Genomic DNA, 14531 nt, shown 5'->3' with positions numbered 1-14531 from the left:
TTTCAACAGGTAAGTAGGTATAGATTTTCTATAGCTAACTCTATATATCAGTGGCGGCTCGCTCAGAACGAGAATTGTGGGGCGGTGTCGGACCTGGGGGTTTAACAAAAATAAAAAAATTTACCTTCTCAGCCGCGTGCCTCTCCTTCCTCCGAACTCCTCTCCTCTTCTGCTGGAAGCAACAGAAGCACTCAGGCATCTGGGCTCTCACAGCCAATCACGATGTTGCAGGAGCAGCGTAGTGATTGGCCTGAGCATCCTGTTTGGATGCTCAGGCAGTGCCAGGGGAGGCTGGGCATGTTCTCCACAGGGCAGTGCAACAAAGCCCAATGAAGAACATGCCAAGTGCGCATGACAGTTTGGCCGTCCCTAGAGGGCCAGCTAAACTGTCATGTGTACTTAGAGGAGTGCTAACCACTCCTCCCCTGCTATGGCATCAGGGAGCCAGCCCGTCCTGACTCCCGAAAGAAAATGGTAATAACATCTTGTTATTATCATTTTCTTTTTTTCACTGCTGAATTAGCAGTGGGAAGACGCTCCTCCACCTTACTGGAGGAGCCGCCACTGCTATATATATGCACCGTGTCAATATATATATATTGTCAAGATATGGACATTTGGATGTAAGAAAAGTAAATCTAATCTTCCAAATATACAATTACGTTTCGACATTTTGGTCCTCGATATTTTGGCTACAATATTAAGGTATCAGAATATAACGTGCTCGATATTCCAGGCTATAACCATTGACGGAGCTTTGCCCAAGAGGGATCTGTGCAGGGTGCGCTTCTTCCTGAAATGCGGGTGGCACAGTTATCTTTTTATTTTTAATACAGGTTTCATGATTTTCCAAACATTTGTCACTCATCACTAGTTAACAATGTTAGAAAACTGTAGGATTTTAATGTTTTTACATATGAAAATGCAGTTTTTTACAATGCCACTGTCATCTAGAAAAGGCAGTCTCCTGCAGGGAGTGCTGGCAAAGCAGTTAAATAGCTCCGTCAGCCAAGTACCCCCCCCCCCCATTTGAAACCTGCTTTAAGTATGTTTTACTACCAACAAGACTGACCCAGTCTTGCATTTCTCTGAGCCCAGCAGAGTGAGTACCTTTGACTGACATACCAAATGCTATTTGAGTGCCTCACACCATTCGGAGTGTGGTATAAACTACATAAACTCAATAAATACTGATCCCAGTGACTATTAACACAATAATCCAGCTGCCATGCCACCGAGCTACCAATGTTCGAGAACAAGATAACTAGAATCCGCAATTTTTCTAATTTTTATGCCTTGGCGGGAATAATTCTGTCACCAATTTTTGCACTTTATCAGACTTTTCTATAAATTAAGTTACAACTTGAAAAACATTCAAACTGCTGAATCCTATTAGTCATGCACTGCTGCTTTACAAAAGCTTTATTTTCATTGATGGTGAATTGTTGAAAGACTTATATTGATGAATAGATGTTTAGTGCTCCAGTGCTCTGGATGTCACAGTTCGAGCCACATGAACCTTTTACATAAATCCATATTACATATATAGTTTCAACTTTGCTTAAAATAAACACATTATAGAATTTATGTCAACGACCCTTAATGTAAACTATCCAGCAAGCCAAGAAACCTTGGCTTGTTTGCTCTTATAGTGGGAGCTAAAAAAGGATCTGAATGCACGCCTCATTGGTCTTCTTGGGGAAAACATATATCACAACGCAGGCATTACATCGTAGTGCCTTTACAACAGTCAGTGCCATGCCGGCGATGCTAACAGAGTTCCATTATAGAGCAAGTCATTTCAACGACTTGCTTAGGGAATACAGTGTTGGACTGGTGTTGGATTTTAATTCCAACACCTTCCCTACTCATTCACTGACTGGAGTTGGAATAGTAATTAAAACTATTAAAAGTCCAGCGCTTCCCTAAAGCAAGACGTTGTAATGACATGTGGTGTGATGGAACTCGTGGTAATAACACAGTTGTGGGATTGACTGTGTTGTTAAGCCACACGTATTTTGTGCAAACATGGTAACAGATGCTATTCGTTCTCTTGTCGAAGACTTGTTCACAACTCGAAGACGATTTACAGACACGAGTGCACATCGAAAATATGATCTGTGCTATTTTTGAACATGTGCTAGCAAGGCAGAGGAGGTGCAACAAACAGGCTGCATTATAAAAAAAGAGGCCATTCCAAACATCCCTGCATAATGCCTCGGTGAACTACTCCAGAATTTGAACCCAAGACATTAGGTTTGAATCCCAGCAAGTACATTCATTGTTTTTGTCCTCCTGAAGTCCACAAAGTTGGATAACAATAAAGAACTGTTATATAGCACTACGAGACTCCTGGGGGTGAATCTGTGTCGCTTTCCAGTTATGTGTTGTGCTGTTTTAAGTAAGGTACAAAAATATCGGCATGATGCTTTATGGTAGGAAATGCAGTTGATTATAAAGATTCAGAAGCAAGTGTTAAAACCCTCCGACCACAACTCTGCGGCACTAAAACCAAAAGCCAATATATCAACGAATAAGACATTGCGACCCAGCCACCCAATGTGACAATTTATGGCCCTTTTGCAATTGATCCCAATGCTTAACTTTCACATCACACATCGAACACAGTACAGTCCTAGGTACTGAGAAGCACACAAAACCAAACCCCACCTCACAATTTCTCATCAAGGCATTCAGCCATTAGGCATCTCAAAAATGGAACTCACTCCTCTAGATTTGTTGCCGTTCAGCTTTTGGAAGATGTTCTGCAAGACCTTAGGTCTGCTGTGGATTACAAAACTGTGTCTAAGCTCCTAAAGGCCAACTTCTCATGTATGTGTTCCTTTTACTGCCCTGAAACGCCCCTTAAGGCAGCATGCTGATGATAACATTTCAGATAAAGTCAGGAGACTCTCATTCAAGTTACTCATGATATTAGTGATGCCATCAATAGTAATATTAGAAATCAGAGCATTGGAATGTTCAAAGCTCCTCTGAAGACAATGGAGTGGCTCGGGGCTAATAATGGCTGGTCTGTGCCGTTTGCTCCGATGTTTGCATTTCTTTTACCACCTTTTTTTATTTAGAACATTCTGCCTTCAGTTGCAGAATACTCTAATAGCCTTATAGCCCTCAAACAATGCTGGTTTATCTGTGATGCTCTCCTTCTGAAGAAGAAGGTTCAAATATATTTTACATGAGCACAAACCGTCTACTGGTGTTGACCCTGTCTCCATTCCTGCCATTACATTGTGTTTCCTCGTACAGACATTTACTTGTATTTACCTAACGTGTGCACAGGACCTTTGTTGCATTTATAGAGTGGGCCCCTGCCACTCCCTTCAGGGGTTATTGGGGTTTCCTCTGACCTTGTAGCACCGCATCATTTTCTCTTGTTGTATTTGCCTTACTTACCGCTACCAGTTTAGAGCGCCATTCTTCCTGCATACTTAAAACCCTACACAAAAATCTCATAGCCCTCAAACAATGCTATTTGTTAAAGGCCCTTCCCTCATTATAGGCCCTCGCCTGCATCTCACGCCTATAACTTGGGTTATTGGCCCATAGCAAACGGTGTAGCCCTTGGTATTTGGCAATCTTTCTATAATTTCACATTAGATAAAGGTAGCGGCATGATGAGCATTGTAAGGTCTGTTTGATGTACCACACAACGGCTGTGTTGCACCTTAAACTTGGAATCTCCTATCTTCTAAGGTTTGGGCAGAAATGTTGAATTCGGTTTGTATGTTATGTATTTTTAATGATGTTTGCAAAAACACAGGACCTGATTTGCTGACGTTTTTCTCTTACATAATACAGCTGTAAGACTATTTTAAGCTTGGAAATGTAGCCATGATTTATGAAGAGATTTGGCCTGGCTTAGGGCAATCAGAAGTCTGCCACTCTTGGCTTAAGAAGGTTGGAAGACTTCTTAAGCCAGGGCATACATAACATCAGACTTGCTTCCTGGCTTAAAGCAGTCTTAAGACTCTATTTTCTGTTTTCATGTTTTTTAAGCCAGAGAATAACTTTAGTCATCCAGGCTCATATAGTTACATATATATTTTAACATTACAGCATTACAACCACTCATGTAATGCAGGTTCAAACATGAGGCATACTGGGGTACCTGGAGGCAAACTGCACAGAGGGAAGTAAATATTACAATTATCAAGGTTCAATGGGCCCCGGCCCACTGCGCCTGCTGCACCACTGGTAGCTACACCCCTGAGTGTGTAACTGCACCCGATGACCAGAGACAACATGCGCATCTTCAATAAATGGACGAAGCAGAGAATTTGTCAATTTGTTCACACTGGTACTTACTAGATTTGTGTGCAACCTCTTGACGTGTATCGTTTAGGAATCACAGCCGGCACTTGCACCCTTGTTTTGGCAAAATATGTTGTCAAATTCTTCGCTGTTCACATACCCTGTAAAAACGTGGTCGTCTCCTGGGTAAAAGAAAGACAGTGCACAATTTAGAGCGAAGCCACCAACGTGGGAACAATTTGTGTTACAACCTGTGGCGCATTACGGGCGAAATCGTTGATCGTGTTCTTTACAAGACATTTTACTGCACCGCATTATTTTTCAACTGTTTAAAATCTGTCGTGCATTATGTTTCGGCTTTTGCAAAAAAAAGTAATTTCTTCTTATCGTGATTTTTATTGATAACATAAAACACGGAGATAGCAGATCACGGCAAAACCCTTCTTCGCAATGGCACAAAGACATTTCTTTCGCGAGCTCCATAAAATGACTGAATATTATAGGATATTTGAACTTCTGAACTTCTATCCGCCTTTTTTTTTTGTTTATAAGCAAATTCGATTCCCCCGAGTTTCCCAGGCGATCACAGACCTCGTTCTGACAACCTTTAGTTTGATTCACTGGAGCGCCGATAAATAAACAGGCTACCACGATTCCTGCTCAGTTTCCTTATTTCCGCATTGTCTAACCCGTGCCTCCTCATCATTATTCTGTGGCTGTCCTGCATCTCTCTGGGCGTGCTTGTGGCCTTGCTAATTGCTTGATGTATGTTTGTCCTATGGTGTGCCGCAGCTGGAGGCTGCCCTGGCATTTGTTGTGCATTAAAAACTATATAAAGCAATGCAATGCCATTAAATAAATGTGCCTCCTCTGCAGTACGTGAGAGCACGCTTGGAATGAGAATTGCAGTCTCTTGCTCTCCACTGCGGCCCCCAGGGGAAGTGATGTCGGCAGACCAGTCTTCCCCTGGGGAATTCGCGCGGGATCAGGACAGGGTGATGTAGCGGGGTTAAGGGGTGGGGTCGTAGGCAAGGTTAAAAGGGGGCAGGAGAGGAAGTTCTGCCTCTTCCTGTCCCCAGCGCCTTAGGGAGGGTTAGGGAAGTTTAAAATTGTCCACCCGCCCACCCGACTGTTCTAGGGGGGTAAGGGTGGCATTGTTTAAAGCGTGCCAGTTTAGGACGGGTTGAGATGTGGCTGGCGGTACTTGGGAGGGGGGGAGTCCATGACGGGCATACTCACCCTTCCGGGGAGGGGGATATAGGTGCAAGGTGGGGGTGCGTCAGGCAGGATGGCTGGAAATGATGGAGGTGGTTGAAAGGGAATGGAGGAAGCGAATGGGATTAGTGAGGAGGTCGCTGGGTGATGTGGGAAGGAGTAATTGGAGTGTGGGAGTGAATGGAGGAATGAGAGGCATGAAGTTGGGGATTGTTGGGGGTTTGATGTTATGGTAAGTTGTACAACCTTGTCCTAATAAATGGCCTTTTACGCTAAATTAATCAGCGTGGAGTGGTTATTGCGCGATGTTTCCTTAACAAGAAAGATCCACGACAGCCAATGAGGAGTAGGGATGAGCAATGTGCCGGATGCTGGCCTGTGCTTTCCATCAGTCTATGATCGTCACATTTCGTGTAAAGAAAGAGATGCTTCCAGGTACTCAAGGTAAAAGTGTCTTAGTAGAGAGAAGACAAATTGAGGGGCTTTCCCCAAGTATCTATCAACAAACTGTCCGTGCACAATTTTTCTATGCATAATTTTTCAGCCACAATTTGTCTATGCATAATTTCCATCCACAATTTGTCTATGCATTTTTTGTCCGTGCATAATTTTCTATACACAATTTGTATATGCATTATTTGTCTGCGCATAATCTTTCATGTACAATTTGTCTATACGTAATTTGTCCATGCACAATATCCTTATGCATAATTTGTCCAGATGTGGCGTTAAAAATTGTCGTTTTTGTTGTCAGTCTCTGATATATAACTGGACAGAAGAATTCAAAAAGTTTGGGATAAAGGTGCTATTGTTGTGCAAAAAGAAGATGAGTCTTTATGAGGCACATCGGTCAGTAGGTTTGTCAGCCTTAGCAATTAATAATGTGTTTGTCATGAAGACACAGAGGGCATGATTCACAATGGTAAACTTACACTTTTGTGTAAGTTTAAATTTTTGGGGTATTCACAAAGTATGAGTTAGTAGTAAGTTTACGACTGCCAAGACTGCAGTTGGGGAGAAGGACTCCTCACACTAAAAGATAGCCCTGTCCTATTCTTTTATATGCGGAGTTCTCTGCCCTGAATGCGGAGTCTCTGTAGTTGTAAACTTACTATTAACTTGCACTTTGTGGATACCAAGAAGATAAACGTAAGCATACACAAAAGTTTACGTTTACGTTATTCAGGCCCACAGGGAGTTTAACCCCTTCCCTAGCACTTGCGAATAAGTCCAAGAGGGGCTTGGCAAGGCGTTTTGTGAATATTGTATGGAATTCTAAGGGAACACTGTTGGGGTCTGGTGCCTTTGTATCTGGTGCCTTTTTAGAGGCCATGTGTGATACGACCTCACTAATATCGTCAGTAGAGAAAGGTTCATTGAGAGTTCTGGTCTGGATTGATCCGCTTTGAGATGAGATAGGTGAGGTGATCTCATGAAGTGCATGAGATCTGATCCACCCTGGAGTGGGTCTTTGGTTGTATAGCATAATGTAATATTGTGCTAAGGCACTGGCAATATCCATGGGAAGTGTATGTACGGCACCAGCTCTATCTCTAGTGCAATGCATGTGACAGTGTTCCCCCTCTCTCTTGCTAAGCCAGTGGGTACTTGCCTGTCTTGTTTCCATGCTCATATAGTCTATATTGTGATGGCAACCAGACCTGTCTTTTCTCGTCTAGGAGTATTTTCTGGTATTGTATTTTGGCCTGTTGTAATTTATGAATATGAGTATTGGGATCTTCTTCCACACACTTACTTTCTGATCTCTGCACTGTTATTTCAGTGATGAGTAGGTAGATGTTTTTTATGTGCTTGTAGTGGGATATAGTGGAGATGACTACTCCATTAATAACATAATGACATTCCTCCCATATCATAGTTAGCAAGGCAACAGTATGCATGTTTGTTTGAAAGTAGTGTGTGGTTTCCATTGTTATTGTGTTTCAAAAACCCTGCATGGTGAGCCACCAGGAGCTTAACTTCCATGGGAAACCATGTTGGGGATGTGTGCTTGATATAAGTAGTTAGATATGGCCATGATCATTTAGTCCCCATGCTTGTTTTTGCAATGCCGTTATCTTATGTAAGTATGTGGAAGGAGTAAAACAAGTAATCTAATTGGGAAGATAATTTATGTACTCCTGATAGGAAAGTATAGCTATCCACTTCCAGGTGGAGTTGCTTCCAGAGAATGGAGAGGCCTTGAAAGGAGATACGAGGACAGGCTCGGGATACCAACGAGGTCCAATTCTCGTGAGATCTCCACTCATGAGGCCATTAAAGTCCCCTTTAAAACTGTGAGGCTGGATAGGTCTTCTAACATTATAGCACTCAAGTGATTGAGAAACATGTGTGTTGCAGTTGGGGGTGAGTATACTAGTGTTATTTAAGAATTTCACAGGTAGTGTGCTATTATAATTTAGTGTCCATATTTATCTGTTTTGGTGTATTTGACCTGTAGTGGAAGTTGAATGTGATTGAGGATTGCTACCCCTCGTTAGACCCCCATGGAAACCAGCATGATATACCCTAGAAAAACCATGTCACTTAAAACAGCAACAGTGACAGTCACTACCCTCCAGGAGCGTCTCCTGCAACATCAGCACATCTGCCGGATGTCTTTTGGCTTTCTTTAAGATGGCACTTTTCTTTATCTTGGTCAACATACCATTAACGTTCCAGGGGACACACCGAATTGGAGAATTGGCTTCATGGTGGTGTGTAGATATTGCCCCAGGTTACAAATTCATCACTGGGTCAGCCATTACTGTCAATTGGGTTTGTAGAGCAATATCTGGAATTATACTAACTGATGGACCATAAAATAACCTCACCCCACTCCCGATACTTCAGAACGTGGAAGCATCTGTCATATCAACGAGGGGTGAAGACCCAACAGGTTGGGAGAAAAGTGGATACATCCATTTCCCCAGCATTCCCCAACTCAAACCCTTTAACTAGAGTTACATGTTTGTTACACCTTGTAACAAGAAATATTTAGGACGTCCCCACCTGTGACGGTCACTACCCTCCAGGTGCGTCTCCTGCAACATCAGCACATCTGCTGGATGTCTTTTGGCTTACTTTGAGATGGCACTTTTTTTTTATCTTGGTCAACATACCATAAACGTTCCAGGGGACACACCGAATTGGAGAATTGGCTTCATGGTGGTGTGTAGATATTGCCCCAGGTTACAAATTCATCACTGGGTCAGACATTACTGTCAATTGGGTTTGTAGAGCAATATCTGGAATTATACTAACCTCACTTCCTATACTTCGGAACATGGAAGTATCTGTCATATCAACGAGGTGTGAAGACCCAACAGGTTGCGAGAAAAGTGGATACATCCATTTCCCCAGCATTCCCCAACTCAAACCCTTTAACTGGAGATAGATTGTAGATACACCCTGTTCTGTGAAATATTTCGGATGTCCCCACCTGTCAAAGGTCTGACCATCCATAATTAGCCCCTCAATTAGGATCCGTTAGATACATCAATAAAAAAGCACAGTGAATCTTGTGTCATAATGATTTCAATTGTCTAGGAAGATCTGACCCATCACAGTTCTGCCCTGTTGTGTTGTACATGTGTGTGGTTTACATTTGGTTCTGGCTTTATGCCACTTTGGCTCATGTAGGGTGATCTTCCCTTGTGTTCGTCTTCTTACGTTTCAAGAGGGTTGGATATCAGTTTTCTTGCGAGGTCGAGGGTATTCTTAGGATGAGTGGCTCGTGTCCCTGAGTGTGTGCAGCAGCGATCCTTCTTGGGAGTCTCCTGCAATGATTTCAGTGGCCTATCTGTAGTTGATAATCTCAGTCACTCCTCAATCCATTTCCATGCTTGCTCTGGCGTTCCAAACAAAAAAGAATTAGATTGAAAGATCACCTTCTTTTTTACAGAAATAAAAGCATGTATTTGAGTCTCATGGCTTTCAGTTTGATCATGACTTGATCATACATTTTCCATTGTTTCTGGGCTGACATAGTGTAGTTTGAAAAGACCAATATTTTCTTGTATTCATAGATTGTCTCTCTTACAGCTATAACGGGAAATAGAGCAGATCCAGTGGGGCGCTGTGCCTTTAGCACCCTGTCGGCCCTCTCCATTATGAAGCATGAGGAGAGGTCAGATTCAGAGACAATGGTTGTTGACAAGTATTTTAAGAAACCCTCTGGGTCCCTGCCATAAGATCCCTCAGGAAAGCCCTAAAAGTGTAGGTTATTCTATTGGGATTGGCCTTCCAAATCTTCTGCTCGCCGGATCAGATTGGTTGAGGTCATTGCCAGTTGGCCCACCATAGATTGAACAATTTTAATTATGTCCTCTAGTTCAGAGATGTGCATTTCTGCCTCTGTGACTCTTTTAACTGCTTTCATCAGATCTTGACACATATATACCCACAGCATCAATTTTAACTTCGACCACTAATTTAGAGCTCTGGGTTGCTTGTAGTATTGGATCTGTAGATGAGGATCTTGGCTGTTTGGCAGTGTCTCCATTAGAGGAAGGGGAGTGTTTGTCTCCACTATTGTTTTTTCTACAGGTAGTGGTTTAGCAAATGTGTCAATCTTTCCCTACTTTTTGTGGCATTTGTGGCTTGACCCTGCCCATGTGTCTACCAGCCACTATGGTTTGCAAGCTCACTTAGAGTGATTGTAATAGATCTGGTCCATGGAGCATTGAATTTTCTACTGGCTGTGAATGCTTTGGAAGTAACAAGTGTTGTTAGATAGAATTTTACAGATGATGAAGAAGAAAGACATTTTACTTATTTACATTATAAAATAATTTTAATAATGAATAAGGATTGGTTTTATAGAATTTTATGGATGTCATTTTGTAGTATTTATATGCCTTAAGTGTCATGGGAGAATTGACAACTGTACAATGTGATGTATTTAATGAATATGAAATATTTATGATGGTCTGTTGAGTGTAATGGATCATGGTACCAATAAACTGTGTTTTGACTGACTGACTTACTAACAATCCCTCAGAGACATTTATCTGGAGACGATCCATCGTACGTCTCGTGTGGTGCCACCACAGGGAGAAATGGCAGTGATGCTTATCCGGTCCAAATATGGATCAAGGCTAGGCATGGGTGAGACAGTTGTTTGTGGCATTTGTTCTTGATGAAAACAAAATTTACCATGTCACTAAATTAGTATTCATTTTGTATCTTCTCTGGCACACTTGCCCCATTTTGCCTCCTCTTTCGAGTGCATCGCAAGCAGCTAGGATGACTGAAGGATCATGGAGGTTTTCAGTTCCCCATGTACTGTGCTACTGGTCACCTCGATGAGCGCCTTGAATCGTGATCATAGTCGTATTTGCAGAAGTGCATTTAGAAATGAAAAAACTGGTAAAGAGGGCTGAGGCTCACATTTCTGGTTCAACCCCTGCTATCACCATACCTGAAGGGAAGGGGAACGTGGCTTCCCAACTGGAGAAGGGAAGTATGCAGGTGCTTCAATGAACCTCTTTCAGGATGGGTAACACCCATGCCTCCAGGCAGGCCTATCAAATAGCCACAGCTCCACCCACTAATCTTGTGAAAAGGGTGCATCCCAGCGTTTTGAAAATGATGGGTGCATCGCTGCCAAATTTGGTGCAACTCCACACTCCAACATTTTCTTTTGAATATACCTCTATGTGTAACCGGCTCTAACTTCTGGTTGATAAACCTACATTGCTATAAAACATTTAGTACTGCTTACTGCACCTAAATTATACCACCCTTGAGATGATTTACTGTTTCAGCTACCAAGGAAATACAAGCCAAGGTTAAAAGTGGAATTTTATGACACCTAGACCCTAATTTCAAGAGCCCCAGTAATTTCGATGAAGCTGGTAGTTATTTTTCCTATGGACTTTGCAAAATGTCCGGGTGAAAAACAGGAATACATCAGGTAATGCTAGGCAATATTGGTGTAGGTTTACCAGTTTCAATAGTAATCACTCACATTTGAGGGTACCTACAGGGTACACCTCAAATCCGTGCTACCCCCAACGCCTGGGTTCACCCATTCCTCTGGTATGAGTAACTCTTGAAGGGGGAAATAGCAGGCCAAACACTGGGCCACTAATATTGAGGCCCTCAGTGTGGGCGTAGCAGGGGTTTGGTGGAATCCTAAGTGTAAATGGTGCATGCACAGGGAGAGAATTTCCTTCAGTGTGTGATGACAAAAAATTAACTATGAAATGTATTTTACATCTGAGACAGTGCATGGTATTGACCATGCTGAATATAATACATGTCTGAGGTGTAGGTGTGGGGATGTTCTGAGCAGGTATTATCACCTCTGAGCTTGACAGGATTTTGCAAGTGGTGATCAAACACATATGTGTGTTCCCTAAGGAAACACTAGCTCAATTGACTGATTCTTGTATGTTTCGGATGATCCCACCAAGTAAGGGCACTTTATCGTAAATCATAAAATTCTGGACAAATCACTTAATCTCTCTGATCCTAAAATTGTAAACGTGTAATGCAATTGAAAATACATGAAATGTAATGTCAAATGTGTAATTACAGGTAGTAAATCCCCATTTGGTGTACAGGTTCTTGTATCATCTCCCAGCACGCACCATCAATATACAACATTTTCTTGCCGCCCAGCTAGGTTAGCGCTATATAAACACCTATAAATACATTCATGGACTTGTAAACGTGGTTTCCATGGACGTGCGGCCATTTTAAAGAGATCCAATAAGTGAATTCCCTTTGGTCTCTAATGTCTCGAAGTGATAGAACTCCAAAAGTTACAGGAGTAGAGTGGGAGGCTCCTAGAGTATTAACTGATATCGCTTTTATCCAAAGGGAAATTTTGAGAGAGCTCCACAGACCTCTGTGAAGAATCAGGGGAGTGGTTAATTTGTAAAAAAAACCATAAGTGCCGGGACTCTCAACAGGAGGCAGCTTGCACAAGCCCATTTCTTCTGTTAGCGCCACCTAGAAAGAACCAACTACTAATCATAAAAGTGGAGAGAGGATGTGGCATAATGGCCAGAGCTGCTGACTTTGGAGTGTGGGAACAAGGCTCGAGTCTCGGCGCCTGCTCAACATCCTGTGATTCTGGGCAAATCACTTAATCTACCTGTGCCTACCATAAATTAATGTGTCCTTAACTGGTGCCCATTAAAAGCGTTAGTATTGATGATTAAGTGCTGGTGCTGAGCACCAGAAACCACTGGCTCAAATTAAGCACTGAACCATGGAAAAGGGTAAAGTACATCAATGCTAATTTGTGTACGTTTTTGCTTTGAAAATCTTGTTTGCACATGTGAAACACTCTAAACACCTGTAACACTCCAAAAGTAATACATGCATCAACAATGTGGCACAAGAAAGTGTCACATTGTTATGCCTGTCTTCCGGTTGTTCCGAAGTCAGGCATAGCTGGAGGGAGGAAAGGGAGGGGCCGTGGGGGAAAGCCGCAGTAAGTAAAATGAAACTAGGGAGAGAGGAATAAAGAAAGTTACTCCTGCATCTCGTCTCCGCATGTATTTCCTTTACTTTGCAGGATAGAACACTGGCGACGACAGGGTGGGATCAAAGGCACCCCCTAGTTATTCCCGCAAACCTGAGGAAGCGTGCGCTGCCGCTAACGAGAGTGGAGCGCCAAAAATCAAAAGAAACGAGGACAGCGGGCGTCGGCGGCCCATAATTAAAGAAACAATGCGGTGGAGGGCCTAATTGGCAAGCTGGAATCAAGAGAGGCAGCCTGCCAACTGGGGTAAGCTCACAATGCCCTATGAAACGTGGAATTGAAGCACCTGCATGAGTCCCCCTGGAAGCCATTTTAAAGTCAGGCACTCTGCATTAGACAAGCTTAGTCCTGACACGGCAGTCTACTAAAAAGATCCCTGGAGCCTGCCAAAGTGAGAATGAACTTTTGCAAACATCTCTAAGACCCACTAGAGTCACGTTGCACCCCACCATTTCGGACCCTGACTCAACGCAGCAAGCTGCGCCCAGTACAGCACATGGTGCCCCGTCGCCTGGACCGATACCCATGGGAGTATCATACCTTCGCCCCACTGAACGACTACCACTGACGTCTAGTAGCAGCATGGGCCCTGCATGGAAGAGTTGGCTTGAGGATTTTGAGGACTTCATGAAGGGGTCACAAGTCCGTGACTCCAACCAACAACTTATAGCCCTACGTAATCTTGTAGGCAAAGACGTCGGACAAATCATCAAAGACCTACCTCCGGCCAACGCTGCGTCATATGAGGCCGTGAGAGAAGCGTTGAACAAGAAGTTTCTTCCCAAGCGGAACCTCGACTACAAAGCGGTACACATTCAACCTCGCGTCCCAAGAGCGAGACGAACCCATGGGCGACTTCATCTCCCGTCTAAAACATCTAGCTCGTTATTGTGAATTCGACAACTTCACTACAAAAGATGCACTATGTCTACGAATCATTGACGGATGTCAATCTGAATCACTACGCCACTGACTACTGAAGAAGCACTACACTCTAGACGAAATAGAGGAACTTACTCGCATTAATGATCAAGCGGAAGAACACGCGAAGAAAATGGACGCCAGCAAAACCGAAAAAAAGAACAAGCTCTGCGTGTGCAATCTCACACAAAACCGAGGCCCCTTCTCGACCGTCGCACCTCGGGAAGATTCGCAAGATCACTTCGTACAAAGTCACCCCACCGAGGGACAAAGAACAGTCACTCCCGTAGGCACCCCTCACAGTGTTACCGGTGCAGCCAAGACTACCCACACATGAATCAATGTCCAGCCATTGGTCAACAATGCCACCGATGTGGGAAAGACAACCACTTTGAAGCCGCTTGCCTAGCCAGGCGCACAGAGACGAGACAGACCAAACAAAACACAGGAGCACGCCATCACGCAAAGGCTGTGCAGGGATGGAGAGACCACTCGACAAGCTCATCAAACTCCAGAACACAGTCACACAGATCATATCGATCTCAACGGTCAACATCCAGAGAATCATCCTCTCTTACACCCATTTCACAAGACAGCGATGAATACGTCTGCATGGTGGCGGATC

The 14531-nt window shown here is 43.3% G+C and overlaps 1 protein-coding gene across 4 annotated transcripts in view; it reads right to left on the bottom strand.

Moving 5' to 3' along the window:
- The window catches only part of MAPK10 (mitogen-activated protein kinase 10), a 948252-nt gene that overhangs the window by 672958 nt on the left and 260763 nt on the right, over positions 1 to 14531 (bottom strand). For all 4 annotated transcript variants that reach the window (XM_085636553.1, XM_085636554.1, XM_085636551.1 and 1 more), the window contains exon 2: positions 4327 to 4454. The gene's annotated coding sequence lies outside the window, so the exon portion shown is untranslated. The remainder of the gene's footprint in view (positions 1 to 4326; positions 4455 to 14531) is intronic.

This window comes from Triturus cristatus, chromosome 2_1, assembly GCF_964204655.1.
Source record: "Triturus cristatus chromosome 2_1, aTriCri1.1, whole genome shotgun sequence".
NCBI classification, from domain to species: domain Eukaryota; kingdom Metazoa; phylum Chordata; class Amphibia; order Caudata; family Salamandridae; genus Triturus; species Triturus cristatus.
Note: the sequence above shows the minus strand (reverse complement) of the source record. Positions and strands in the feature narration are given on the sequence as shown.